Source organism: Pristiophorus japonicus, unplaced genomic scaffold, assembly GCF_044704955.1.
Source record: "Pristiophorus japonicus isolate sPriJap1 unplaced genomic scaffold, sPriJap1.hap1 HAP1_SCAFFOLD_523, whole genome shotgun sequence".
NCBI classification, from domain to species: domain Eukaryota; kingdom Metazoa; phylum Chordata; class Chondrichthyes; family Pristiophoridae; genus Pristiophorus; species Pristiophorus japonicus.
In genome coordinates, this window is record NW_027254430.1 from 54,880 (window position 1) to 80,614 (window position 25,735).

Genomic DNA, 25,735 nt, shown 5'->3' on the forward strand with positions numbered 1-25,735 from the left:
AAACATAGATCCCTTGCAGTCAGATTCAGGTGAATTTATAATGGGGAACAAAGAAATGGCGGACCAGTTAAACAAATACTTTGGTTCTGTCTTCACGAAGGAAGACACAAATAAGTTTCCGGAAGTACTAGGGGACTGGGGGGCGAGTCTTGTGAGAAGGGGGAACTGAAGGATATCCGTATTAGGTGGGAACTTGTGTTCGGGAAATTGATGGGATTGAAGGCTGATAAATCCCCAGGGCCTGATAGCCTGCATCCCAGAGTACTTAAGGAAGTGGCCCTCAAAATAGTGGATGCATTGGTGATCATTTTCCAACAGTCTATCGACTCTGGATCAGTTCCTATGGACTGGAGGGGTAACTAATGTTATGCCGCTGTTTAAAAAAGGAGGGAGAGAAAAAGCGGGTAATTATAGACCGGTTAGCCTGACATCGGTAGTGGGGAAAATGATGGAATCAATTATTAAACATGAAATAGCAGCACATTTGGAAAGCAGTGACAGGATCGGTCCAAGTCAGCATGGATTTATGAAAGGGAAATCATGCCAGACAAATCTTCTGGAATTTTTTGAGGATGTAACTCGTAGAGTGGACAAGGGAGAACCAGTGGATGTGGTGTATTTGGACTTTCAAAAGGCTTTTGACAAGGTTCCACACAAGAGATTAGTGTGCAAAATTAAAGCACATGGTATTGGGGGTAATGTATTGACATGGATAGAGAACTGGTTGGCAGACAGGAAGCAAAGAATCGGGATAAACGGGTCGTTTTCAGAATGGCAGGCAGTGACTAGTGGGGTGCCGCAGGGCTCAGTGCTGGGACCCCAGCTATTTACAATATACATTAATGATTTGGATGAGGGAATTGAGTGTAATATCTCCAACTGGGTGGCAGTGTGAGCTGTGGGGAGGACACTAAAAGTGTGCAGGGTGACTTGGACAGGTTAGGTGAGTGGGCAAATGCATGGCAGATGCAGTATAATGTGGATAAATGTGAGGTTATCCACTTTGGGGGCAAAAACATGAAGGCGAATATTATCTGAATGGCGGCAGATTAGGAAAAGAGGAGGTGCAACGAGACCTGGGTGTCATGGTACATCAGTCATTGAAAGTTGGCATGCAGGGACAGCATTTTTCTCTGCCCTCCCCATCACTGTTATGATCAGAATAAATCCACGGGACCGTATCGTAAGCTGAAACTATTGTGACCTTGGTCTCTTTATTGAGACCCCAGAGTGGGGAAGCAGCATGGTGGATCACCTTATGTACCTGCTTGTCCCAGGGTTCACAAGTGACCCTTAGGCCTCCCACAGGTGTGCCCCCTAGTGGCAAGTCTGACATATTGGTGAGGTTTCGGTGCATACATAACATCACTCCCCACCCCGCCCCCTCCAAAGGCTTATGTACCAGTTATTTGCAAGTTGAGGCGATATGACGCCCTGTGTCCCCGGGTCGATCACCTGATTTGAATTCCTGGCCTGGGTGAGTTGGTCGGAACGTTGCTGCCCGGCCGAGTGCCTGGTGTGATGGGACAGACGTGGCCAGGTCCTTTCACAATGGTGGCCTGCTTATCGATAGTTTGCAGTCTGGTCTGGTCCAAACGCTTTCTGCGTTTGCTCAGTACATGGTTTCACAACCAAACACTCCATTTTCATCACACACACTCACACACTCCATTCCCCTCTTTGTCTCACACAGTGCTCTCGGCCCCATCTGGGGGCCCTGAATATTGTCCACGTCACTTATTCTGATGTGGCGTGGAGGGGGGCCGTACGATCATGGTGCATTCTCTGCTGATAGCAGACGGAAGGCTCGGTCCTGAGCGACTCTGTCCGGTGACTGCGTAGCAACCCGGGACAGCCGGGGTCTGTAGGGAGTCTACCGCGACACGTGTGGTGCTCGGCTTGGTGATCTGGGCTGCCCGCTGAGGACTATTGTCGCTGACCCTAAGGCCTGGAGAGCCCAGGATGGGCCGATACGGCCCTGAGACTTTCAGTGGTAGCGGGAGGCCGTGTGGTCCCCCGTGGATCCTGGGACGTAGTACGGAGGTTCCCGCACCACCGACTGTGTGTAGCCTCCCTGCCTTTCTTTGTAACACGTTGCAGGGTTTGCCCCACAGGGGGGGGGGCAATCTGATGGGATGAGCATTACGTCTTTGCGACGGATAAGCTGCAACACTCCCGTCTGGCGGTTCGCCGTGAGCAGGCGGTAATGTGATAACACATCACTTGCTACAAGTACTTTGTCAGATACATATACGACCGGTTGTTGTTTGCCCGCTACTTTGGCTTGTTTTAACGTACCCCCGACCCCATATGATAGTACACCATTGGCCGCGAAAGAACGCTCACATGGGTTCCACAGTGCAAACAACTTATTGGAACATAGTGGGTTCCTGGCCTTCTCAGCGGCCCCCCCCCTTTACCTTTGCCCCAAACCCAGTGGCCTTCCTCGCTGGCCAACACATGCCTCTGTTCCGTTGCGGCCACATCCCGTGGTCTGGACGTTTCTCTCGACCCGTGGTCTGGACGCTTCTCTCGACTGCCGCCATCTTCCTCCCCAGGGATTTCCGCCTCTGGCGTCGGGAAGACACATTCGGATGGTTTCGGCCGGAGCCCCGCTCCGCTTGGTCGACCTGGAGCCTCTTCCGTCGCCGCCAAGAGGTCGTCGGCTTCGGGTGCTGGGTACCCCCGTCTGTAACCGCTGCTCGGTTGGTCTTCGCCTCCTGGTGGTCGCGATGAGCGGCCTGTGCCTCGGGGGTCTGCAAATGGATCTGCACTTCTCCCCCCTTCCCCCCCTCTCTCTCCCCTTCCCCCTCTCCCCCCTTCCCCCTCTCTCTCTCCCCTTCCCCCTCTCTCCCCTTCCCCCTCTCTCCCCTCCCCCCACTCTCCTCTCACTCCTTCAGGAGCAGGCCATTGGGAAAAGCATAATTCGGTCAGGCAGAGTCAGCATGGATTTATGAAGGGGAAGTCATGTTTGACTAATTTGCTGGAATTCTTTGAGGATGTAACCAACAGGGTGGATAAAGGGGAACTCATTTTAAGAGTGGAAGCAAGTCTTCCTCGATTCCGAGGGACTGCCTCTTGCAATGTCTGTCAGCTTGTAATGTTTGTAGCTCCACATTGAGGATGTGGACGTATTGTGTACTGCAAGTGCAGAGTTAATAATAAACAGAATTCGGCGGGTTTCCGGAGACTTCCGAGAGAGCTGCGCGCCATGTTAGGAAGCTGTGTGTGCTGTGCCCTGTGAATATATCACACCGATGCTGATGATGTTAGAGACAAAGAGTGAGAGAGAAAGAGAAAGTCAGGTTGAGAGATTGAGTGAGAAGGAAAAAGAGTAAGGGAGTGGCATAATCCCATTCGGTCCATCGTATCCACGCCAACCGGCCAAGAGCAACCCAGCCTCATCCCACTTTCCAGCTCGAGGTCTGTGTGTTCCAGCACTTCAAGTTCTTTTTAAATGTGGTCATCTTTTAACGTGGACAAAAAAGTTCCAGGGTCAGTCTGGGAGCTGTTTAATATTAATAATTAAAGCTCCTGTTAATTGACGATGAATTTAAATTATGATCCAATTTTGAGTGCGCCCCAGTGAGATTTGAACCCACGACCCCTGGTTTACTAGACCAGTGCTCTAACCCCTGAGCTATGGAACCACCGGCCCTGGGCTGTGGGTCATTCCCCAGTTAGTGCTGTGTGTTTGAAGAATGAGGAGGGGTCAGTGAAACGCTCAGATTGTGTCTCATCCCCCAGACTCCTGCCTCCGTCTCTTCAATATTCACCTCTCAACATCGATATATCGGGTCTTTCACGTCGTAAAACATCCCAAGGCAACTCAGTCACACTCTGCCTCAATCTCTCTGTCTCTCTGTCTCTGGCTCTCTCTCTCACTCCTGCTCCTATTTCTTGTGTTGTTATGATTGTTCAGGGATGAATCACCCAGTCTCAGAGCCACCCGTATATAACCCGATATTTCACACTTCCTGCTTTATTCCCAGGATGTGATGAAGGGGAAAATGAACCAGTTGGGGTTTTTACCCATAATGCATCCCTCAGCGATGTGTTTGACCCCTGAGAGACAGATCGATAGATCGATAGACAGACAGACAGACAGACAGACAGACAGACAGATAGATAGATAGATAGATAGATAGATAGATAGATAGATAGACAGACAGACAGACAGACAGACAGACAGACAGATAGATAGACAGACAGACAGACAGACAGACAGATAGATAGATAGACAGACAGATAGACAGACAGACAGACAGACAGATAGATAGATAGAACAAAACAGAGATTGATACACAGCACTAACTGGGGAATGACCCACATGCCAAAACAGGTAGCTCCAAAGCTCAGGGGATAAAGCCCTGGTTTGGTAAACCAGGGGTTGTGAGTTTAAATCTCAGTGGGGCCTACTCAAAATTAGCTCAGTATTTAAACTCACTGTCAATTAACAAGAGTCTTAATAATAAATATTAAACAGCTCTGTAATCAACCCAGAAACAACAGACTCCTATTTGCCCCCTTCACCAATCTTTCTCACTCCTTTATTCTTCTCTCTATCTCTCCGCTTCTGCCTTTCCCTTCATTCTCACTTTCTATTTTTCCCCCTCTCATTGCCAGTCGCTCTGTCTCTCTCTCTGCCCTTTACGTCTCTCTCTCTCTCTTTCTGTCTCTCTCTGTCTCTGCCATTCGGCCCCTCGAGCCTGTTAGAGAGGGTGCAGAAAATATTTACCAGCATTTGTAGGATCTTGCGGAGACATCGTTGGTGGTATTTCTCCAGCGACTTGAGCTGTCCGCTGTACATGGTCCATGTCTCGGAGCCATACAGGAGGGCGGCTATTACTACAGCCCTGTAGACCATGAGCTGGGTGGTAGGTTTGAGGCCTGGTCTTCAAACACTCTTTTCCTCAGGCGGCCGAAGGCTGCACTGGCGCACTGGAGGCGGTGTTGGATCTGGTGGTCAATGTCTGCTCTTGTTGATAGGAGGCTCCCGAGGTTTGGGAAATGGTCCACGTTGTCCAGGGCCACGCGTGGATCTTGATGACTGGGGGGCAGTGCTGTGCGGTGAGGACAGGTTGGTGGAGGACCTTTGTCTCACGGATGTTTAGTGTAAGGCCCGAGCTCTCGTACGCCTCAGTAAATACGTTGACTATATCCTGGAGTTCAGCCTCTGAATGTGCGCAGATTCAGGTGTCGTCCGCGTACTGTAGCTCGACGACAGAGGTTGTGGTGGTCTTGGTGATCATCGATTCCATTCATGCCGCTTCAAAGGATACATTTGCAAGGGCTGTGTAACAATGGGACACCTCCAACGTATGTGCAGGTGAGCTGCAAACCCTGCTAATCCTGCAAACCATCATGTTGCAGAGGACGACAGATCCACGGCGGAACACGATGAACCAGAGCCTCAGTCCGAGGAGGCAGAGGCTCCAAATCTTTCTCTGCCCTCCCCATCTACACAACCTGTTCTACATTTTTATCTTGTTTTCCCCATCTCTCACTCATTCCCCTCTCTCACCCTCTGCCTTCTCCCCTTTCGCCTCCCTCTCTCTCTCCCCTTCCCGCTCTTACACACTCGTTACCCTCTCTCTCGCTCCTTCCCCCCTCTCTCTCACTCCTTCACTTTTCTCTCTCCCTTTCCTCTCTCCTCTTCTCGTCTCTCTGACACACTCTCTCCCCTTCCAAATCCCTCTCTCCCTTCCCCATCACGACCCGTTCTACATCTTTTCACCCCTCTCTCCCTTTCCCGCTATCTCGTTTTCCCCGTCTCTCACTCATTCCCCTCTCCCTCCTTCCCCTTCCCTCACCTCACCCTCTCTCCTTCCCCCTCTCTCCCCTTCCCTCACTCACACCTTCCCCACTCGCTCCCCCTTCCACTCTCTCTCTCCCCCCGTCCCCTCCCTCTATCTCCCCTTTCCCTCCCTCTATTTCCCCTTTCCCTCTCTCTTCCTCCCTCTCTCTCCCCTTCCCCACTCTCTCCCCTTCTCCTCCCTCTCTTTCCCCTCCCCTCTCTCTCCCCTTTCCCTCTCTCTTCCTCCCTCTCTCTCCCCTTCCCCACTCTCTCCCCTTCTCCTCTCTCTCTTTCCCCTCCCCTCTCTCTCCCCTTTCCCTCTCTCTTCCTCCCTCTCTCACTCCTTCCCCACTCTTTCCCCTTCCCCCTCTCTCTCACTCCTTCCCCACTCTCTCTCCTTCCCCACTCTCTCCCCTTCCTCCTCTCTCTCACTCCTTCTGTTATGTATGTAAACCTGTAATTACCATGTCTAACCACCAGAGGGCTTATCCCCCGGAGTCCAAAGGGAGCCCACAATCCCTTGGGAGCACCTGTATATAAGGAGGCCACACAGGCTGGAGAGGCACTCTGAGATCTGCACTAAAGGACTACGGTCACACTTACTTTGAGCTTGCAGCATCTAGTCTGACACTTTTTTCAAGACATAACAACAGGCGACGAGGTACAGATGACGAACCCCAATGCAACAATGCAGAGAACTGTGAGCATCCTGGAGAAATTTTCGGAGGGAGATAATTGGGAAACCTTCGTGGAACGACTTGAGCAATACTTTGTGGCCAAGGAGCTGGAAGAAGAAACGAACACTGCCAAACCAAGGGCGATCCTCCTCACCGTTTGTGGGCCATCAACGTATGGCCTCATGAAAAACCTGCTTGCTCCAGAGAAACCCACAGACAAGTCGTACAATGAGTTGTGCACACTGGTCCGCGAGCATCGGAACCCGAAGGAAAGCGTTCTGATGGCGAGGTACCGGTTCTACACGTACAAGAGGTCTGAAGGCCAGGAAGTGGCAAGTTATGTCACCGAGCTAAGGCGCCTTTGCAGGACATTGCGAAATTGAAGGACACTTGGACCATATGCTCAGGGACTTCATTGTACTTGGCATTGGCCATGAAGTAATACTTCGCGAACTTTTGACGGTAGAGACCCCAACCTTGAGTAAAGCCATAGCGATAGCCCAGGCGTTTATCGCCACCAGTGACAATATCAAACAAATTTCGCAGCACACTAGTGCTGCTACAAGTACTGTGAACAAAGTAACGTTGTTTTCGAATCGAAATGTACATAGCAGGACTTACACGCCTGTAGCTGCACATCCGCAGATGACTCAGAGTCTGCCATCAAGGGTGGTGAATACAAGGCCATTAACACCTTGTTGGCGCTGCGGGGGTGATCATCGATTCCATTCATGCCGCTTCAAAGGGTACGTTTGCAAGGGCTGTGGAACAATGGGACACCTCCAACGTATGTGCAGGCGAGCTGCAAATCCTGCTAATCCTGCAAACCACCTTGTTGCAGAGGAGGACAGATCCACGGCGGAACATGATGAACCAGAGCCTCAGACTGAGGAGGCAGAGGTATATGGGGTGCACACATTTACCACAAAGTGTCCCCCGATAATGCTGAAGGTTGAATTAAATGGGCTCCCGGTGTCCAGGGAGCTGGACACGGGCGCGAGCCAGTCCATAATGAGCAAAAAGACTTTCGATAAGTTGTGGTGCAACAAGGCTTCAAGGCCAGTCCTGACTCCCATTCGAACCAAACTTAGAACGTACACAAAGGAACTGATTCCCGTAATCGGCAGTGCTACCGGAAAGATCTCCTACGATGGAGCGGTGCACGATTTACCACTGTGGGTGGTACCGGGCGATGGCCCCACGCTGTTCGGCAGGAGCTGGCTGGGAAAGATACATCCGTCGACGACACCTCATGTGCCCAGGTCCTAAGCAAGTTCCCCTCGCTGTTCGAACCAGGCGTCGGGAAGTTCCAAGGAGCAAAAGTGCAGATCCATTTAATTCCGGGGGCGTGACCCATCCATCACAAGGTGAGAGCGGTACCTTACATGGTGAGAGAGAGGGTGGACATTGAGCTGGACAGGCTGCAACGAGAGGACATCATTTCGCCGATCGAATTCAATGAGTGGGCCAGTCCGATCGTTCCAATCCTCAAGGGAGACGGCACCGTCAGAATCTGTGGTGATTACAAAGTAACTATCAATCGTTTCTCCCTGCAGGATCAATACCCGCTACCAAAGACTGATGACCTATTTGTCACGCTGGTTGGGGGGGAAAACATTCACGAAGCCGGACTTGACCTCGGCCTACATGACGCAGGAGCTGGTGGAATCTTCGAAAGGCCTCACCTGCCTCAACACGCACAAAGGTCTTTTCGTTTACAACAGATGCCCGTTTGGGATTCGATCAGCCACGGCGATATTCCAGAGGAACACGGAAAGCTTGCTGAAGTGGGTCCCGTGCACCGTGGTCTTCCAGGACGACATCTTGGTTACAGGTCGGGACACCGTCGAGCATTTGCAGAACGTGGAGGAGGTCCTTAGTCGGCTTAATCGTGTGGGGCTCGGGCTGAAATGCTCGCAGTGCGTTTTCCCGGTGCCTGAAGTGGAGTTCCCGGGGAGAAGAATCGCGGCGGACGGCATCAGGCCCACCGATTCGAAGACGGGGGCAATCGAGAACACACCGAGACCACGGAACGTGACGGAGCTGCGGTCGTTTCTAGGACTCCTGAACTATGTTGGTAACTTCTTACCGGGTCTTGGCACATTGTTAGAACCCCTGCACCCTCCACTGCGTAAGGGAGATGAAAGGGTCTGGGGTAAAAGCCAAGAAAATGCCGTTGAGAAAGCTAGGAAGCTGTCATGTTCAAACAAATTGCTTGTGTTGTACGATCCATGTAAACGTTTGGTACGAGCATGTGATGCGTCGTCGTACGGGGTCGGGTGTGTATTGTAACAAGCGAATGAATTTGGGAAATTGCAACCGGTTGCTTATGCAACCAGAAGTCTGTCTAAGGCCGAGAGGACATACAGTATGATCGAGAGAGAAGCATTAGTGTGTGTTTACGGGGTAAAGAAAATGCATGAATATCTGTTCGGGCTCAAATTCGAATTGGAAATCGACCACAACCCACTTATATCCCTCCTTTCTGAAAATTAGGGGATAAATACGACTGCATCGGCCCGCATCCAGAGATGGGCGCTCACGTTGTCCACATACAACTACACCATCCGCCATAGGCCAGGCACAGAAAACTGTGCCGATGCTCTCAGTAGGCTGCCATTGCCCACCACCGGGGTGGAGATGACACAGCCCGCAGATTTAGTTATGGTAATGGAAGCATTTTCTTTCCGACAGATTCTCCCCCTCTCTCTCACTCCTTCCCCCTCTCTCTCACTCCTTTTGGAGCAGGCCATTGGGAAAAGCATGATTCAGTCAGGCAGAGTCAGCATGATGAAGGGGAAGTCATGTTTGACTAATTTATTGGAATTCTTTGAGAATGCAACAAACAGGATGGATAAATGGGGACTCAGTTTTCAAGTGGCAGCAAGTTCTCCTCCATTCCCAGGGTCTGCCGATGATGATGATGTTAGAGACAGACAGAGAGTCAGTTCGAGAGATTGAAATAAGGCAGAAACCCATTTTGGCCCACTGTATCCACACCCACTGACCAAGCCTTATCCCACTTTCTAGCTTTCACTCTGTGTATCTGCAGGTTACAGCACTTCAAGTGCAATCTAAATGTGGTAATCTTTTAATGTGGACAAGACAGTGCTTGTAGTTCCAGGGTCAGTCTGGGAACTGTTTAATATTTATAATTACATCCCTTGTTAATTGACACTGTATTTAAGTACTGAACTAGTTTTGATTAGGCCCCAGTGAGATTTGAACCTACAACCCCTGGTTTATTAGACCAGTGCTCTAACCCCTGAGCTATGGAACCACCTGCTCTGGGTTGTGGGTCATTCCCCAGTTAGTGCTGTGTGTTTGAAGAATGAGGAGGGGTCAGTGAAACGCTCAGATTGTGTCTCATCCCCCAGACTCCTGCCTCCGTCTCTTCAATATTCACTTCTCAACATCGATATATCGGGTCTTTCACGTAGTAAAACATCCCAAGGCAACTCAGTCACACTCTGGCTCAATCTCTCTCTGTCTCTCTGTCTTTCTGTCTCTCTGTGTATCATTCTCAGTCTCTCTCTCTCTGTCTCTCTATCTCTCTATCTCTCACTCTCTCTCTCTGTCTCTCTCACAATCTCACTCATTCTCTCTCTGTGTCTCTCTATCACTTTCTCCCTGTTGCTCACTGTCTCTCGAGCCGGAAGGCGTTAGAGAGGGGGAAGGGGAAAATCAGAAGGGAAAGGAGAGAGGGAGTCTGGGGGATGAGACACAATCTGAGTGTTTCACTGACCCCTCCTCATTCTTCAAACACACAGCACTAACTGGGGAATGACCCACAGCCCAGGGCAGGTGGTTCCATAGCTCAGGGGTTAGAGCACGGGTCTAGTAAACCAGGGGTCGTGGGTTCAAATCTCACTGGGCATACTCAAAATTAGCTCAGTATTTAAATTCACCGTCAATTAACGAGGGCTTTAATTATGAATATTAAACAGTTCCCAGACCGACCCTGGAATAAAAGATTCTCCGTTTGCGTCCTTTTCCCTCTCTCCCTGCTTTCCCCATCACTACACATTCTGCCTCTTTTTACTCGTTCCCACTCTCTCGCTTTCCCCATTTCTCTTTATCACTCATTCCCCACTCTCTCCCCTTCCCCTCTCTCTCTCTCCCCTTCCCCACTCTCTCCCCTTCCCCACTCTCTCCCCTTCCTCTCTCTCTCCACTTCCCCACTCTCTCCCTTTCCCCACTCTCTCCCTTTCCCCACTCTCTCCCCTTCCCCTCTCTCTCCCCTTCCTCTCTCTCCCCCCTTCCCCACTCTCTCCCCTTCCTCTCTCTCTCCCCTTCCCCACTCTCTCCCCTTCCCCTCTCTCTCTCTCCCCTTCCCCACTCTCTCCCCTTCCCGACTCTCTCCCCTTCCCCACTCTCTCCCCTTCCTCTCTCTCTCCACTTCCCCACTCTCTCCACTTCCCCACTCTCTCCCTTTCCCCACTCTCTCCCTTTCCCCACTCTCTCCCTTTCCCCACTCTCTCCCCTGCCCTCCCATCCTCTTCCCCTCCCACTCTCTCCCACTCCTTACCCTTTCTCTCTCCTTCCACACTCTCTCTCTCTCCATCCCCTCCCTCTCTTTCCCCACCTCTCTCTCTTCCTCGCCGTCTCACTCCTTCCCTCTCTTTTCCCTTCTCCTCCCTCTCTTCCCTTTCCCCCGTCTCTCACTCCTTCCACTCTCTCTCTCCCCTTCCCCTCTCTTTCCTGCTCCTTCCCCTGTCTTTCACAGGACAGGTGGCTCCATAGCTCAGGGGTTAGAGCACTGGTCCAGTAAACCAGGGGTCTGCTCAGTGTTTAAATTTAACGTCAATTAACAACAACTTTAATTGTCAATATTAAACAGCTCCGGGACTGACCCTGATCAACAGGCTCATATCTGTTACACTTTCTCTCCACCTCAAATCTCATTCTGCATCTTTATCCTCTCACTCTCCATACTTTCCTGTTTCGCTCCTCCCCTTCCCCATCTCTCTCTCACTTCTTCCGACATTCTAACCGATGCGGTCTAAAACGCGGCTGCCCCCGTGTCCTAACTCGCACCGAGTCCCGCTCACCCATCACCCCGTGTCCTAACTCGCACCGAGTCCCGCTCACCCATCACCCCGTGTCCTAACTCGCACCCAGTCCCGCTCACCTATCACGCCCCGTGGTCCTAACTCGCACCGAGTCCCGCTCACCCATCACCCCGTGTCCTAACTTGCACCCAGTCCCGCTCACCTATCACCCCGTGTCCTAACTCGCACCCAGTCCCGCTCACCCATCACCCCCTGTGCTCACTGCCCCGTGGTCCAAACTCGCATCGCGTCCCGCTCACCTATCACCCCCTGTGCTCACTGCCCCGTGGTCCTAACTCGCACCGAGTCCCGCTCACCCATCACCCACTGTGCTCACTGACCCCGTGTCCTAACTCGCACCGAGTCCCGCTCACCCATCACCCCGTGTCCTAACTCACACCCAGTCCCGCTCACCTATCACCCCCTGTGCTCACTGCCCCGTGGTCCAAACTCGCATCGCGTCCCGCTCACCTATCACCCCCTGTGCTCACTGACCCCGTGTCCGAACTCGCACCGAGTCCCACTGTGCTCACTGACCCATGCCTCGTAAACCGGGGTCGTGGGTTCAAATCTCACTGGGGCCTCCTCAAGATCAGCTTATTTATTAAATTCACCGTCAATTAACAAGGGCTTTAATTATAAACATTAACCAGCTCTGAGACCGACCCTGGAACAACAGGCTCCCCTCTCCTCTTCCAGTGACCTCAGTCTTTATTAAGACACTCCAGAGTGAGGAACAGGCCTGAGGGGCCGGCTTATATACAAGGATGCTGGGATCCCTTGGGACTTCAGGGGATGCGCTCCCTGGTGGTGGAAGATGGGAGTACATGCTTTACAGATACACAACAGAACCATCTATTCTTCTCTCTCCCCTTCCCTCTCTCAGTCCTTCCGCTCTCTCTCCCCCCCTTAACTCTCTCTCTTTGTCCCCGTTCTTTCCCCCTCCCCTTCTCTCTCTCCTCTTCCCCTCCCACGTTACCATTCCCCTCGCTCACTCCCCTTCCCCTCTCTCTCTCTCCCCTTTCCTCTCGACTGTCATTCTCCCCCCACTCCTTCCCCTCTCTCTCCTTCCTCATCTATCTTGCCTCTCACTCCCCCCCCCCTCTCTCCCTTTCCCCCTCTGCTTTTTCACTCTTCCTTTCACTCTCCCTCTCCCCTTCCACTCTCTTCCCTCCCCTCCCTCCCTCCACTCTCTCTCTTCACCATTCTTTTCAGATTCTCCCCTTCGCCCTCTCTCTCTCCCCTTCCTTTCTCTCTCTCCTGCCTCCTCCCTCTCTCATCTTCCCATCTCTCCCCTCCCCCTCTCCTTCTCTCCCATTCCTCTCTCTCTCACTCTTTCCACTCTCTCTTTTCCCTTCCCCTCTCTTTCCTGTTCCTTCCCCTGTAACTCCTCAAACAGGAGGCTCCATAGCTCAGGGGTTAGCGCACTGGTCTTGTAAACCAGGGGTTGTGAGTTCAAATCTCACTGGAGCCTCCTTGAAGTTAACTCAATATTTAAATTCAGCCTCAATTAACAAGGCTATTAAACAGCTTTGAGACTGACCCTGGAGCAACAATCTCCTTTTGTCTCCAGTAATATCGCTCTCACTTCCCGTTCTGCATCTTTTTCCCGCTATCGAGCTTTCCCCATCCCTCACAGACTCCCCTCTCTCCCCCATCCTTTCACTCTCTCTCTCCGTCCCCTCTCTTTCCCCTCGCCCCTCTTTCTCTCACCCCTTCCCCACTCTCTTTCCCTTTCACGTCTCTTTCCCACTCCTCCATGATCACCTTCCCCTTCCCGCCTCTCTCTAACCCTTCCCTTTTCTCACTCTCCACTTCCCCTCTCTCCCCTTCTCTCTCACTTTCATTCACCACGCACTCCTTCCCTCTCTCTCCTTCCTCCTCTATCTTCCCTCTCTCTCCCCTCCCCCTCATACCCCTACCCACTCTCTCCACCCTCTCTCCCCCTTCCCCCTCTGCCTTTTCACTCTCCCCTCCCCTCTCTCTCCTCCCCTGCCTCCTCTGTCTCTCGCTTTTCCCTTTCTTTTCAGATTCTCCCCTTCTTCCTCACTTTCCCGTTCCCATCTCTCCTCTCCCCCTCTCTCTCCTCTCCCCCTCTTTCTCTCCCCTTCCCTTCTCTCTCTTCCTCCATGTCTCCCCTTCCCCCTCTCTCTCAGTCCTTCCCCTCTCTCTCATTCCTTCCACTCTCTCTCCACTTCCCCTCTCTCTCTCACTCCTTCCCCCTCCCTCTCCCTTCCCCTCCATCTCATTCCTTCCACTATTTCTCTCACTCCTGACCCCTCTTTTTCCCTTTCCCCCCTCTTTCCCCTACCACACTGCTCCCTTGCCCCCCTCTCTCTCCCCTTCCCTCTCTCTTCCTCCCTGTCTCCCTTCCCTCTCTGTCCCCTTCCCTCTCTCACTCCTCCCCACTCTTCCCCTCCCCCTCTCACTCCTTCCACTCTCTCCCTCCCTTCCTCACTCTCTCTTGCCTCTCTCCCTCCCTTCCACACTCTCTCTCTCTCTCTCTCTCACCTTCCCCTCTCTCTCCCTTTCTGCTCCCTCTCTTTCCCCTTCCCTTCCTCTCTCACTTCTTCCACACTCTCTCTCCCCTTTCCCCTCTCACTCCTTTCCCTCCCTCTCTTTCCCCTTCCCCCTCTCTCTCACTCCTTCCCCTCTCTGTCTCCTCTTCCCCCTCTCTCTCACTCCTTCCCTCTCTCTCTCACTCCTTCCCTCTCTGTCTCCCCTTCCCCCTCTCTCTCACTCCTTCCACTCTCTCTTTTCCCTTCCCCTCTCTTTCCTGCTCCTTCCCCTGTCTTTCCCAGAGCAGGTGGCTCCATAGCTCAGGGGTTAGAGCACTGGTCTAGTAAACCAGGGGTCGTGAGTTCAAATCTCACTGGGGCCTATTCAAGATCAGCTTATTTATTAAATTCACCGTCCACCCTCCAAAGGCTTATGTACCAGTTATTTGCAAGTTGAGGCGATATGACGCCCTGTGTCCCCGGGTCGATCACCTGATTTGAATTCCTGGCCTGGGTGAGTTGGTCGGAACGTTGCTGCCCGGCCGAGTGCCTGGTGTGATGGGACAGACGTGGCCAGGTCCTTTCACAATGGTGGCCTGCTTATCGATAGTTTGCAGTCTGGTCTGGTCCAAACGCTTTCTGCGTTTGCTCAGTACATGGTTTCACAACCAAACACTCCATTTTCATCACACACACACACACACTCCATTCCCCTCTTTGTCTCACACAGTGCTCTCGGCCCCATCTGGGGGCCCTGAATATTGTCCACGTCACTTATTCTGATGTGGTGTGGAGGGGGGCCGTACGATCGTGGTGCATTCTCTGCTGATAGCAGACGGAAGGCTCGGTCCTGAGCGACTCTGTCCGGTGACTGCGTAGCAACCCGGGACAGCCGGGGTCTGTAGGGAGTCTACCGCGACACGTGTGGTGCTCGGCTTGGTGATCTGGGCTGCCCGCTGCGGACTATTGTCGCTGACCCTAAGGCCTGGAGAGCCCAGGATGGGCCGATACGGCCCTGAGACTTTCAGTGGTAGCGGGAGGCCGTGTGGTCCCCCGTGGATCCTGGGACGTAGTACGGAGGTTCCCGCACCACCGACTGTGTGTAGCCTCCCTGCCTTTCTTTGTAACACGTTGCAGGGTTTGTCCCACAGGGGGGGGGGCAATCTGATGGGATGAGCATTACGTCTTTGCGACGGATAAGCTGCAACACTCCCGTCTGGCGGTTCGCCGTGAGCAGGCGGTAATGTGATAACACATCACTTGCTACAAGTACTTTGTCAGATACATATACGACCGGTTGGTGTTCACCCGCTACTTTGGCTTGTTTTAACGTACCCCCGACCCCATATGATGGAACATCATTGGCCGCGAAAGAACGCTCACATGGGTTCCACAGTGCAAACAACTTATTGGAACATAGTGGGTTCCTGGCCTTCTCAGCGGCCCCCCCCCTTTACCTTTGCCCCAAACCCAGTGGCCTTCCTCGCTGGCCAACACATGCCTCTGTTCCGTAGCGGCCACATCCCGTGGTCTGGACGTTTCTCTCGACCCGTGGTCTGGACGCTTCTCTCGACTGCCGCCATCTTCCTCCCCAGGGATTTCCGCCTCTGGCGTCGGGAAGACACATTCGGATGGTTTCGGCCGGAGCCCCGCTCCGCTTGGTCGACCTGGAGCCTCTTCCGTCGCCGCCAAGAGGTCGTCGGCTTCGGGTGCTGGGTACCCTCCGTCTGTAACCGCTGCTCGGTTGATCTTCGCCTCCTGGTGGTCGCGATGAGCGGCCTGTGCCTCGGGGGTCTGCAAATGGATCTGCACTTCGACGCCTGGTTCAGCTGAAGGTGGGGGGCTTGCTCAGCCTTTGAGCAAGGGGAGAGGTTGTTCGCCGGAGAAGGTACACAGAGGTCTTCCCAGTTCCATCGAATCTTCCCCATCCACCTTCTACCAAGCAGCATTGGCCCATCACCTGAAACAATCCACAGAGGTAAATCGCGCACCGCTCCCTCATGGGATACCCTTATGCCCGCACTACCAATAACTGGTCTCAGTTCCTTGGTGTAGGTGCCCAGCTTTGCCTGAATCGGGATCAGCTTGGGTCATTGTGCTCTGTCGCCCCCCCCCACAGCCTCTCGAATGCCTTCTGGCTCATTATTGATTGACCCGCCCCCGTGTCTAGTTCCATGGAGACTGGAGTGCCGTTAGGTCCAACTTTTCACATTATCGGAGGGCTTTTGGTGGTGAAGGTGTGTACCCCATGTACTTCCCCTTCAGCCTCAGGTTGAGTTGCCTCTCCTGCTCGTTCAGCGTGACCCTCGCTGGATCGATGGTCCTCTCCTGACTCTGCCACGTGGTGAGTCACAGACCGTTTGCACATTCGCTGGAGGTGCCCCATTGTTCCACGGCCCTTGCACACACAGGGCTTGAATCGACATTGATGGGCTCGATGGCTGACCCCAGCAGCGCCAACATGGTGCTAATGGATACGCATTCACGGCCCACGGCGGACTCTGAGTCACTCGAGGCCTAGGTCTGGCCTCTGCGGTCATGTGGGCCCTGTCCTGTGCCGCTCTGCCTGCTGAATACATTATTTTATGCACAGTACTTGCCGGTGAGCTTCGAATCTGTTTCGTGTTATCGCTCGTGGATATGAAGGCCTGGGCTGTCGTGATGGCCTTGCTCAGATAGAAACATAGAAACAGAGAAAATAGGTGCAGGAGTAGGCCATTCGGCCCTTCGAGCCTGCACCACCATTCAATAAGATCATGGCTGATCATTCACCTCAGTGCCCCTTTCCTGCTTTCTCTCCATACCCCTTGATCCCTTTAGCCTTAAGGGCCATAACTAACTCCCTCTTGAATATATCCAATGAATTGGCCTCAACAACTCTCTGCGGCAGGGAATTCCACAGGTTAACAACTCTCTGAGTGAAGAAATTTCTCCTCATCTCAGTCCTAAATGGCCTACCCCTTATCCTTAGATTGTGTCCCCTGGTTCTGGACTTCCCCAACATCGGGAACATTCTTCCCGCATCTAACCTGTCCCGTCCCGCCAGAATCTTATATGTTTCTGTGAGATCCCCTCTCATCCTTCTAAACTCCAGTGTATAAAGGCCCAGTTGATCCAGTCTCTCCTCATATATCAGTCCAGCCATCCCGGGAATCAGTCTGGTGAACCTTCGCTGCACTCCCTCAATAGCAAGAATGTCCTTCCTCAGATTAGGAGACCAAAACTGAACACAATATTCCAGGTGAGGCCTCACCAAGGCCCTGTACAACTGCAGTAAGACCTCCCTGCTCCGATACTCAAATCCCCTCGCTATGTCGGCCAACATACCATTTGCCTTCTTCACCGCCTGCTGTACCTGCATGCCAACTTTCAATGACTGATGAACCATGACACCCAGGTCTCGTTGCACCTCCCCTTTTCCTAATCTGTCACCATTCAGATAATATTCTGCCTTCCTGTTTTTGCCCCCAAAGTGGATAACCTCACATTTATCCACATTATACTGCATCTGCCATGCATTTGCCCACTCACCTAACCTGTCCAAGTCACCCTGCAGCCTCTTAGCATCCTCCTCACAGCTCACACCGCCACCCAGCTTAGTGTCATCTGAAAACTTGGAGATATTACACTCAATTCCTTCATCTAAACCATTGATGTATATTGTAAATAGCTGGGGTCCCAGCACTGAGCCCTGCGGTACTCCACTAGTCACTGCCTCCCATTCCGAAAAGGGCCCGTTTATCCCGGGATCCGGCAGACAGCAGCTTGCGAAGGATGACCTCGTGACTGATTCCGAGCACGAAACCGTTCGGCAACATTTCCCGCAAAGATCCCGCAAAAACCGTACTGCCCCGCAAGGAATCTTCTGGCCCTGGGAGCGCCGGTGGGTGTAAAAGTGATACCTGGCCTTTAAGGTGCTCTCCTTCGGCTTGAGGCGTTCCCACACCAGCACACACAGCTCTGTGTAAGTCTTCTCCTCTGGTTTGACCGGTGCCAGCAGGTTTTTGAGCAGGCCGTATATCGGAGACCCACATACGGTGAGGAGAATCGCCCTGGTCTTGATCGCCCTCTCTCAGCCTCGTCCTGTTCATTGGCGACGTAGTACCGGTCGGGACGCTCAACGAAGGCTTCCCAAATCATCACCCTCAACAAATCCCTCAACAAGACCAACGGCAGCCATTACCGTGTGAAGGTTGGTGATCCGTTACTCGTCGCCAGTGAGTGATGTTCAGAATAAATCCACAGGACTGTATTGCAAGCTCAAACTGTGGTGACCTTGTGCTCTTTATTCAGACTCCAGGGTGGGGAAGCAGTATGGTGAGTCACCTTATATACCTGCTTGTCCCAGGGTGTACAGGTGACCATTGGGTCTCCCACAGGTGTGCCCCCTAGTGGCAAGTCTTACATATTGGTGACGTTTACATGTGTACACAACAATCACGACCCGTTCCACATCTTTTTATTCCTCTCTCACTTTCCCGCTATCTCGCTTTCCCCGTCTCTCACTCATTCCCCTCTCCCCCTTTCCCCTCCCTCGCCTCACCCTCTTCCCGTCCCACTCTCTCCCCCTCCGACTCTGCCTTTCCACTCTCCCTCTCCATCCTCCTTCTCCGCTCCCTTTCCTCCCCTCCCTCCTCTCTCTCTCTCTTTTCCCTTTCCTTTCAGATACTCCCCTTCTCCCTCTCTACCCTTCCCCTTTCTCCCTCCCCTGCCTCACTCTCTCACCCCTTCCCCTCTCTCTCTCACTCCTTCCCCATCACTCTTCTTAACATCTCTTTCACCTTTCCCCCGCTCTCTCCCCTTCCCTCTCTTTCCCCTCCCCTCTCTCGCTCTCGCCTTCCCCCTCTCTCTCCCATTCCCCTCTCGCTCACTCCTTCCCCTCTCCCTTTTCATTTTCTCCCCTCCTCTCTCTCTCCCCACCCTCTCCTTCTCCCTCCCCTCCCCAGTCTCCATCCCCTCCATCCTCCCTTTCATTCCCGAGCTCTCGCTCTCCCCTTTCCCATCAGACTCTCCCCCTCCCCATCTCTCCCATCCCCCCCCTCTCTCCCCTTCTCCCTCTCTCTCCCCTTCCCCCGCTCTAGCCTCCCCGCTCGAGGGACAAAGTGAGAAGGTGAGAGACAGAAAGAAAGAGACAGAGACAGAGAGAAAGAGAGACAGAGCCAGAGTGTGACTGAGTTGCCTTGGGATGTTTTACTCCGTGAAAGACCCGATATATCGATGTTGAGAAGCGAATATTGAAGAGACGGAGACAGGAGTCTGGGGGATGAGACACAATCTGAGTGTTTCACTGACCCCTCCTCATTCTTCAAACAGTATTTTGTAAACCAGGTATCGTGGGTTCAAATCTCACTGCAACCTACTCAAAATTAGTTCAGTATTTAAATTCACCGTCAATTCACAAAGGCATTGATTATAAATATTAAACAGCTCTGAGATTGATCCTGGAACTACAGGCTCCCCTCACACCTTTCCCTGTCTCTCTGCTTTCCAGATCACGACCCGTTGGACATTTTTTTTTTAACTCCTCTCTCACTTTCCCGCAATCTCACTTTCTCCATCTCTCTCTCCCCTTTCCCGCTCTCTCTCCCCTTCTACTCTCTCTCCTTCCGCTCCCTCCCCTCACTCCTCTCTCTCCCTCTTTTGCCTTTCTTTTCAGATTCTCCCCTGCTCCCTCTCTCTCCACTTCCTTTCTCTCTCTCCTGCCTCCTCCCTCTCTCGACTTCCCATCTCTCACCCCTTTCCCTCTCCTCCCTCCTCTCTCTCACTCTTTTGCCTTTCTTTTCAGATTCTCCCCTGCTCTCTCCCTCTCCCCTTCCTTTCTCTCTCCCCTGCCTCCTCCCTCTCTCGACTTCCCATCTCGCTCCCCTCCCCCTCTCGCTCTCTCCCATTCCGCTCTCTCCCATTCCCCTCTGGCTGACTCCTTCCCCCTCTCTCTCCCATTCCCTCTCCCACTCATTCCCCTCTCTCCCTCCTTTTACAACTTCCAAGCACTAATCTCTCTCACAGAGCCGACACAGACACGATGGGCCGAATGGCCCTCCTTGTGTGCTGTAAGATTCTGTCAATGTTCAGGGATGAATCACCGAGAATGATTATTCAGGCCCCACCTCCTTGTTAACAATAGTAAGATGTAAACAGGAGCTGGTGTTACAGGTGGCTCCATAGCTCAGGGGTTAGAGCACTGGTCTTGTAAACCAGGGGTCGTGGGTTCAAATCTCACTGGGGCCTACTCAATTTTGGCTTCTGTTACTGAATTGACCGTCAATCGACGACAGGCCGACACCATCAACAGGAACCGCTCACTCCGCACTTTATAATCTGCCGACAGCACTTTCACTTCCCACCCCCAGTCTGTATCCCACCCTTTCCACATCCAGTCTCAGAGATACCGATATATCATCGACTCATAGAAACTTGCAGCAGGGAAGGAGACCATTTCGGCCCATCGTGTCCGCACCAGCCGACCAAGAGCTATCTGCTGGGCAGGGCCACATAGTCCGCATGTCCCAGACACGAGACTCCCAAAGCAAGCGCTCTACTCGGAACTCCTTCACGGCAAGCGAGCCAAAGGTGGGCAGAGGAAACGTTACAAGGGACACCCTCAAAGCCTCCCTGATAAAGTGCAACATCCCCACCGACACCTGGGAGTCCCTGGCCAAAGACCAGTCTCCCCTTCCATCTCTCTCACTCCTTCCCCTCTCTCTCCCTCCTTCCACTCTCTCTTTTCCCTTCCCCTCTCTTTCCTGCTCCTTCCCGTGTCTTTCTCAGAGCAGGTGGCTCCATAGCTCATGGGTTAGAGCACTGGTCTTATCAACCAGGGGTCGTGAGTTCAAATCTCACTACAGCCTAATTTTAGTATTTAGACACCTGTCTCTCATTCCTCCCACTCTCTTCCCCCTTGAAAGGATGCAACATTCAGATGAACCCCCTCACAGTGTTTGGGCTCATTCAAAAGGATATTTAATTTGGGACTATCGATTGGAAAGTTTGGAACCCTAAAGTGCTTATGGAAGAAACTACGAACTTGGAATAGAATTTTGGAATTTTTAAAGACATATTCAAGGCTGTGTGCGGGCCTAAAGAACTGACAGGAGACAACTTGATTATTGAGGCTGTCTGGGTGTTGGGACTAACATAACTTGTCTGGAGAAATGGGTATTCGAGAATCCTTCTCCACAAGAGACATTAACATTACAACAAATAACCCAGAGATAGCCAACCATCAACCTGAATCTGGAAAACCATTTCAGCATATACATCACCAAGAGGCCCAATCCAGCCTGTATGCGAAAAACTAAGCACAAAAGGACATTGTGATTACCAAACTAATATTTCCATCAGGAAACAGTTTATCGAACATCAACCCACCCAAAACATATTAACTTTTAACGAGCCCGCCAAAATATTACAAAGAAGAGTCAAGCCCGCCAAATTCAATCAAAGAATCCTGGACTGATTTGGTGTGAAGATTAGAACCACTCAAACCGTATAACTGGCCCCTGTTTTAACAGAGGGTGTGACATACTTTGCCAAACAACCGAGACCACGCTTGTGTCATCAAGAAGGGAGAGAAACCAACGCGACCGTTGTAAACTAACTTCTCCAGCCTCGAAGTCCTGAAGTCCTGAAGGAAGAACATCACCACCGCGGCAACAACTGACCACAGCCAACGTGGTATCAATGAAAAACCACCGCGATCGACCAAACTCCAAATAAACTCCAACTGGAAGATACCGAAGAATCTAAAGTTTCCAGTCTACAATCTAAGTCCTGACTACCAACAGGTGAAAACATTACCCAAAGAGACTTTGAACCTATTTCTAACGAAGAAAACCGGGTACTTACCCCATAGATCCAAAACGTGCTTTACCGCATCAGTGGACTCAACCCAACTGAAGATTGTGCAGCTAGAAGTCTTCTCCGACGTTCGGGGTACGGCAAGCAGAACCTACACAATTCAAGGAACCCCGAAACCGTGAACTACCGCTAACTGACCAGAAAGGATTGGTAAGCATAGTCCCTGCCTGCCCTGGAGTCTAACCTAGCTAGGATTAGGTATGGGGAGGTGGGAGGTGTCATTTTACTGTACACCCCCTTTGAATGTGTAATGTATTGTTCTTTATTCGAGCGATTATAAGTTTTGACATTGTATTTTCTTGTCTTTAATAAAATCAAAGTTCTTTTGCACCAAACCAGTGACCTTTGCACTTTGTCACACCCCCCCAAATAAATCCAGAGTTTAGAACCCAAGGGAGTGGGGGCGATTCGAACCGCTCAAGTAGGTCAGAGGTGAACCTGACCCCCGGGACCATCACCACACCCTTACACTCCCGTCTCTCTCTTTTCCCTTTTCTTTCAGGTTCTCCCCCTCTCTGCCCTCCCCCTCTCTCTCTCACTCCTTCCCCCTCTCTCCCCGTAACATCTCTCTCCCCTTCTTCCCTCTCTCTCCCCTGCCCCTCTCTCTTCCTCCCTGTCTCCCCATCCCCTTTCCCTCCGACTCGCTCCTCTCCCTCTCTCTCTCCCACTCCTTCCCCTCTCTCTCCCCCCTTCCACACTCTCCCTCTCTCCATTCCCTCCCTCTTTTGCCCCACCTCCCTCTCTTCCCCACTCTCTCCCCTTCCCCTCTCTCTCGCCTTCCGCCTCTCTCTCACTCCTTCCACTCTCTCTTTTCCCTTCCCCTCTCTTTCCTGTTCCTTCCCCTGTGTTTCCCCAAGCAGGTGGCTCCATAGCTCAGGGGTTAGAGCACTGGTCTTGTAAATCAGGGAATGTGAGTTCAAATCTTACTGGGGCCAACTCAAAATTAGTCTCAGTATTTAAATTCACCGTCAATTAACAAGGGTTTTAATTATAAATATTAAACAGCTCTGAGACTGACCCTGGAACTGCAGGCTCCCCTCTCCTCTTCTTGCACTCTCTCTCCCCTTCCCCACTCTCTCCCTCTCCCTCTCCCCTTCCCCACTCTCTCCCTCTCCCTCTCCCCTTCCCCACTCTCTCCCTCTCCCTGTCCCCTTCCCCACTCTCTCCCTCTCCCCTTCCCCACTCTCTCCCTCTCCCCTTCCCCCTCTCTCTCACTCATTCCACTTACTCTTTTCCCTTCCCCTCTCTTTCCTGCTCCTTCCCGTGTCTTTCCCAAAGCAGGTGGCTCCAGAGCTCAGGGGTCAGAGAATTGGTCCAATAAACCAGGGGTCATGAGTTCAAAACTCCCAGGGGCCTCCTCAAAATTCACTGTCTATTCGGAAAAGTTTCAATCATAAATATTAATAAGGGTTTTAATGATAAATATTAAACAGCTCCAGGACCGACCCTCCAACAACAGGCTTTTGTCTCTGTTACACTTTCTATCCATCCAAATTTCTCTCTGCCTTCCCCATTCGACATCTTTTTACCCCACTCTCCCTTTCCCGCTATTTCGCTCTCCCTGTCTCTCACTCATTCCCCCCTCGCCACACCCTCTCTCCCCTCACTCTCTATCCTTTCCCGTCTCTCTCTCTCTCCCCTTCCCTCTCTCACTCCTTCCCCTCAATCTCTCCATCCCCTCCCCGCCCCTCCATCCCCTTTCCCCTGTTTCTCACCTCTTCCTACATTATACCCGACGTAAACTAGAGGTGATCTAAAACTCGGCTGCCCCCATATCCTAACTCGCACTGAGTCCCACTCACCCATCACCCCCTGTGTTCGCTGCCCCCTGTCCTAACTCGCACCGAGTCCCACTCACCCATCACCCCCTGTGTTCGCTGCCCCCTGTCCTAACTCGCACCGAGTTCCACTCACCCATCACCCCCTGTGCTCACTGCCCCGTGTCCTAACTCGCACCGAGTCCCGCTCACCCATCACCCCCTGTGTTCGCTGCCCCCTGTCCTAACTCGCACCCAGTCCCACTCACCCATCACCCCCTGTGCTCACTGCCCCTGTGTCCTAACTCGCACCGAGTCCCACTCACCCATCACCCCCTGTGTTCGCTGCCCCCTGTCCTAACTCGCACCGAGTCCCACTCACCCATCACCCCCTGTGCTCGCTGCCCCCTGTCCTAACTCGCACCGAGTCCCGCTCACCCATCACCCCCTGTGCTCGCTGCCCCCTGTCCTAACTCGCCCCGAGTTCCACTCACCCATCACCCCCTGTGCTCGCTGCCCTGTGTCCTAACTCACACCGAGTCCCGCTCACCCATCACCCCCTGTGCTCACTGCCCCGTGTCCTAACTCGCACCCAGTCCCACTCACCCATCACCCCCTGTGCTCACTGCCCCCGTGTCCTAACTCACACCAAGTCCCGCTCACCCATCACCCTCTGTGCTCACTGCCCCGTGTCCTAACTCGCACCCAGTCCCACTCACCCATCACCCACTGTGCTCACTGCCCCCGTGTCCTAACTCGCATCCAGTCCCGCTCACCCATCACCCTCTGTGCTCACTGCCCCTGTGTCCTAACTCACACCGAGTCCCACTCACCCATCACCCACTGTGCTCACTGCCCCCGTGTCCTAACTCGCACCCAATCCCGCTCACCCATCACCCGCTGTGCTCACTGCCCCCGTGTCCTAACTCGCACCCAGTCCCGCTCACCCATCACCCTCTGTGCTCACTGCCCCTGTGTCCTAACTCACACCGAGTCCCACTCACCCATCACCCCCTGTGCTCACTGCCCTGTGTCCTAACTCACACCCAGTCCCACTCACCCATCACCCACTGTGCTCGCTGCCCCGTGTCCTAACTCGCACCGAGTCCCGCTCACCCATCACCCCCTGTGCTCACATCCTCGTGTCCTAACTCGCACCCAGTCCCACTCACCCATCACCCCCTGTGCTCACTGCCCCCTTGTCCTAACTCACACCCAGTCCCGCTCACCCATCACCCACTGTGCTCGCTGCCCAGTGTCCTAACTCGCAACCAGTCCCACTCACCCATCACCCCCTGTGCCCGCTGATCCCGTGTCCTAACTCACACCGAGTCCCACTCACCCATCACCCCCTGTGCTCACTGCCCCGTGTCCTAACTCACACCCAGTCCCACTCACCCATCACCCCCTGTGCTCACTGCCCCCATGTCCTAACTCACACCCAGTCCCGCTCACCCATCACCCCCTGTGCTCACTGCCCCCGTGTCCTAACTCACACCCAGTCCCGCTCACCCATCACCCCCTGTGCTCACTGCCCCGTGTCCTAACTCACACCCAGTCCCACTCACCCATCACCCACTGTGCTCGCTGCCCCCGTGTCCTAACTCACACCCAGTCCCACTCACCCATCACCCCCTGTGCTCGCTGCCCCCGTGTCCTAACTCACACCCAGTCCCGCTCACCCATCACCCCCTGTGCTCACTGCCCCGTTTCCTAACTCACACCCAGTCCCACTCACCCATCACCCCCTGTGCTCGTTGCCCCCGTGTCCTAACTCGCACCCACTCCCACTCACCCATCACCCCCTGTGCTCGCTGCCCCGTGTCCTAACTCACACCCAGTCCCACTCACCCATCACCCCCTGTGCTCACTGCCCCGTGTCCTAACTCACACCCAGTCCCACTCACCCATCACCCCCTGTGCTCACTGCCCCCGTGTCCTAACTCACACCCAGTCCCGCTCACCCATCACCCCCTGTGCTCACTGCCCCCGTGTCCTAACTCGCACCCAGTCCCGCTCACTCATCACCCCCTGTGCTCACTGCCCCGTGTCCTAACTCGCACCCAGTCCCACTCACCCATCACCCCCTGTGCTCACT

The 25,735-nt window shown here is 53.1% G+C and overlaps 6 non-coding genes across 6 annotated transcripts; 4 read left to right on the top strand and 2 right to left on the bottom strand.

Annotated features, from left to right (window-relative positions):
- Window positions 1–3,576: 3,576 nt before the first annotated feature.
- Window positions 3,577–3,650, bottom strand: trnat-agu (transfer RNA threonine (anticodon AGU)). The gene has a single exon. It is a non-coding gene; the product is annotated as a tRNA-Thr (tRNA).
- A 6,031-nt stretch (window positions 3,651–9,681) lies between these two features.
- Window positions 9,682–9,754, bottom strand: trnai-aau (transfer RNA isoleucine (anticodon AAU)). Its single transcript has one exon. It is a non-coding gene; the product is annotated as a tRNA-Ile (tRNA).
- A 3,172-nt stretch (window positions 9,755–12,926) lies between these two features.
- On the top strand, window positions 12,927–12,999 carry trnat-ugu (transfer RNA threonine (anticodon UGU)). The gene has a single exon. It is a non-coding gene; the product is annotated as a tRNA-Thr (tRNA).
- A 1,334-nt stretch (window positions 13,000–14,333) lies between these two features.
- Window positions 14,334–14,406, top strand: trnat-agu (transfer RNA threonine (anticodon AGU)). The gene has a single exon. It is a non-coding gene; the product is annotated as a tRNA-Thr (tRNA).
- Window positions 14,407–20,178: 5,772 nt separating this feature from the next.
- trnat-ugu (transfer RNA threonine (anticodon UGU)) lies at window positions 20,179–20,251 on the top strand. Its single transcript has one exon. It is a non-coding gene; the product is annotated as a tRNA-Thr (tRNA).
- Window positions 20,252–22,742: 2,491 nt separating this feature from the next.
- trnat-ugu (transfer RNA threonine (anticodon UGU)) lies at window positions 22,743–22,815 on the top strand. Its single transcript has one exon. It is a non-coding gene; the product is annotated as a tRNA-Thr (tRNA).
- Window positions 22,816–25,735: the final 2,920 nt, after the last annotated feature.